The sequence below is a fragment of the Mastomys coucha genome, unplaced genomic scaffold (genome assembly GCF_008632895.1).
Source record: "Mastomys coucha isolate ucsf_1 unplaced genomic scaffold, UCSF_Mcou_1 pScaffold12, whole genome shotgun sequence".
Lineage (NCBI taxonomy): Eukaryota > Metazoa > Chordata > Mammalia > Rodentia > Muridae > Mastomys > Mastomys coucha.
In genome coordinates, this window is record NW_022196894.1 from 48,704,411 (window position 1) to 48,708,165 (window position 3,755).

Sequence of the window (3,755 nt, forward strand, 5' to 3'; positions counted from 1 at the left end):
CTGTGAGATTTTTGGTTGAGTGACATCAACTACACATGCTGCTGGACAACTATGCTATGCTAGGCTATTTATTTCCTTTTCTTGAATTTCATATCAAATAACAAAATTCTTTTTTTTTTCCTCCGTTCACCTTTCAACAATTTTATTAGTGTGGTCACAAGTTTGACACCTACAGGTCGTCATTAACAGAGCGACGACTAATATTGGAAATAAGTGAACTACTGAAGTACAGCAAGATTTAAAATGTCAGCTTGGAGTGATTATGCAAGCCTCATGCATTGGTGCCTGCGCCCTAATTGCAGAACTCACTCTGCCCATCCTCATGGCTCTGTACTCGCAGTGGGGTTGGGGTGGGGCTACGGTGCCTTTTTGCAGATCCAGAATTTTAAGGACAAGTGTGGAGAGTTCCTTGGAGCATGGTCGCCATGGCTGGTTTCTGCTTGTTGGAGTGACCTTGTGGCTATTGCTAGTATGAGCCACAGGATCCCTGGGGCTTGTGCTAACAGTGTTCTCATGTCCCTGCAAGAGGCCTTCAGGCAGTTCCGCAACTGTGTTTCTTTATGGGGAGTCTAGAAGTGAGGTGCACAGTCTTCTAGCATGCTGTCAAGTGATGTAGCTGGACCCAAGGTGGGACTCGTAGTAATTCTTTTCATCAAAGGTATTGACAGACCAACTCACAAACTGGACTCCTTTAGCTGACCACTTCTTCAAATAGTCCGGGGAGACAAAGTCCTTCTGCATGAGGAAGGCTGAAATCCCACACAGGTACCACAAGACATTGTGCATGCTCCAGTCAAGCAAGATGCCCGACACCACAAACACAGACTCCTTCCAAAAGACGTTGTAGCGAGGATTCCCGTCTCCAGTGTGGCTCAGGCTTCAAGGCCTGTGAGTCAGGGCTGTGATTACCTACTGATCCGTTTATCTCATTTTATAGATGACTTCCGGCAAGAACAAGCAGACCAAACTGTTATTGTACAGCTGTGGAAATTACGTGTATATATTCTTTAGAGCAGCAGAAGCCACATGTGCACGGCCTTTGACATCGAAGAAGATGGCGAGGTTATGGCGGAGGCATTCTGTGACAGCTTCCTTCAGGGCAGGGATCCTTTCCTCAGGGAACTCGTTTCTGAGTCTGTGATTTGCTGCAGGGTTAAGTTTCCTAACTTGTTCAAATGTCAGATCACATAGTCGGCCAGACCGGTCTGTTGTCCTATCTACTGTGTCCTCGTGCATCAAAACAGGAACTTCATCAGAAGTAAATTCGATGTTCAGCTCCACACCTGTTGCTCCATTCTTAGCTGCCTGCCTGATGGCTGCCAGCGTGTTCTGCAGCCGTGATGGGCGATGGCTGGCACACAGTCATGGGGCTTGAGCACCTTGCAGCACCTTGCAGCACCAGCTCGAAGAAGAAGAACCGCAGCAGGATGTAAAGGCTACTAGTGAGCAAGCAGGCATTGAAGGGACTGCACATCACCACCAGCAGCAGCACCAGCACGAAGGAGAAGGGGCCCAAGAGGCGGCCTTGGTCCTCCCACAGCCATATGCCAGCGCCTGCACTGGCAGGGACCGGAGCCCAGGACCTGCCCAGCAACGCGTACCACCGAGGTACTGGCCATAACCGGAACCCTCTGCTGGGAGCAGTCAACAAAATTCTTTTAAAATTGTATTGTTCTGTTTAATTTTAAAGTTGAGCAGTTGTTATGTTTGGAACTAAGAGTATCTATTCTTTCTTTCAGTAGTTCATTTTATTGAAAGTGTACCTGATATGTGTATAATTCTGGTAGTCTATTTCACTAAACTGACTTTCTCTCCACTCTGAGTCCCTTTCCATTTTGCCACTGGTGAAACAAAGGTCAATATATAGACTGTATGTACTTTTCTGTTTTCAAATTTCTCAGCGCATAGTTTCCTAGAGTATGAACTGCCTATTCTATGTTATAAAAGGAAGGCCTCCTCTCTAGAATGTAAGACTCCAGTCCTTCATCCTGATGAGGCAGCTGTCCATCACTTCCTCCCTCTTCTCCTTATTGGTCCTCCATGGGAGTCCATGATTATACTTCAATGTGATTTGGGTATATGTCTATGAGGACGACTTCAGTGCTCTTGTATCAGATTTAATTTTTGAAATTACTCCTCCTCCTTCCCAGGTAGGTGTGAACTCACTGCAAGCCACACCTCCTTAGGAAGTCTTTGAGCAAAGTGTCCAGGGTTTGATTTGCCACCTAGTTAAAAGTTCAAGGGACAGATAGTAATGTATTTATCAAATTTCCAGTGACCAACGTGGGCAGAGGCAGAGGAGAGAGATGTCAGTCTTCTGCATGACTTCCTCGCTCTGGCAGTGTTCTTGCTTCCTACTGTCATTGTCATAGGTCTAGATTGTTGAATTCTTACTAGTGTGTGTAGGTGGTGACCCACACAAGGTAGGTACCATATTGCCACTCCACCATATTCAGACTTGGGCTTCTCCGTTAGTCGCTCCCTGACAGGAGAGTCTTCATCTTCTGCATGCCTACGTACGCATTATCTTTAAAGCTAAGCACTGCCTGTATTAGGCTGCTCTGTGACCAATATGGAGCCCCAACTGTCATTTACACGACAGGAACCCACTATGGGATTTTAAAGGATGGAATTTAAAGTTGCATTCTGGTGTCTGGTGTCTTTTTTTTTTTTTTTTTTTGACTTGCTTGATCTCATAAGCCCCCTCTACTCAGAACAAAGGAATAATTCCACTTTATCTTCACTCATAGTTGAACTACGCAGTGCATCCTAATATCTTTATTTCATAGACCTGGAAAACGAGGCACCAATGCAATACAAAGTCAATAGAGGCTAGCTCCAGACCCGAGGGTTTTTTTTTCTTCAATATAATCATGTTAGAAATGGATGAAAAATGTTTATTCATTGTCTAGGGTATGAGAGTCCATCAACATATCTATCATACAATCTTACAATATGGATCACTGGATTATTAAGAAAATTGTGATGTTTAGATTTTTAAGACCCCAAAGTAAATGATCATTTTGCTAAACCTGACTCTATTTATAATTTAAATGCCCAAAGAAGCTTATGAAGATGTATATTTAAAGTAGTAAGCCTTTTCCGCTTTATAAAGGCATCCATAACAAAGGCAGAAATAGAAAAGATGAGTAATCCAAGGCTCTGAAAGGTTCTGCTGTGCACTGACATTTTCTTTTCTTTTCAGCCTGCATCACCAAATGCCTGACTTAAGGGGGAAAGCCAGAAAGAAAAAAAGAAAAAGAAAAAGAAAGCACCAGAACTTTACTCCACTGACAGAAACCCCATTGTGTTAAGCAGAGTGGATTGAATAAATATCTTTGTATATTCAGCACCTCGATTATTAACCAAACCCACAAAAACCCAGTCTGTCAAATGAACTGTTTGGTGAGGCTCTGGCGTGTATGTATATGTATATATCTGTTTTCTTTCTTTTTTTCTTTTTTGCCTTTTAAACAGAACAACATCAGCAACATCAATGGTTGCTCTCAGTGTTTGAATAATGTGCAACTGTGTACGTTTTAATTACCTATATTAATTATATTTCTCACTCATCAAGTCAAAACAAGTTATCAACATTATAATCGAGACATTGCTACAGTTGTATGGGATAGACTGTGGGTGTTAGCTCCTAACAATCGAGAGGCAGTAAGGTATGTTATATAGTTTTGTTTTTCTCCTTGATTTACAAGCCCACCTTTTGTTCTTTTATTTTCTCTTAAAAGTGTGTTAGGTTA

General features: G+C 42.8%; 1 pseudogene; it reads right to left on the minus strand.

The window, feature by feature from the left end:
* Positions 1-569: 569 nt before the first annotated feature.
* Positions 570-1,834, minus strand: LOC116083352 (annotated as a pseudogene).
* Positions 1,835-3,755: the final 1,921 nt, after the last annotated feature.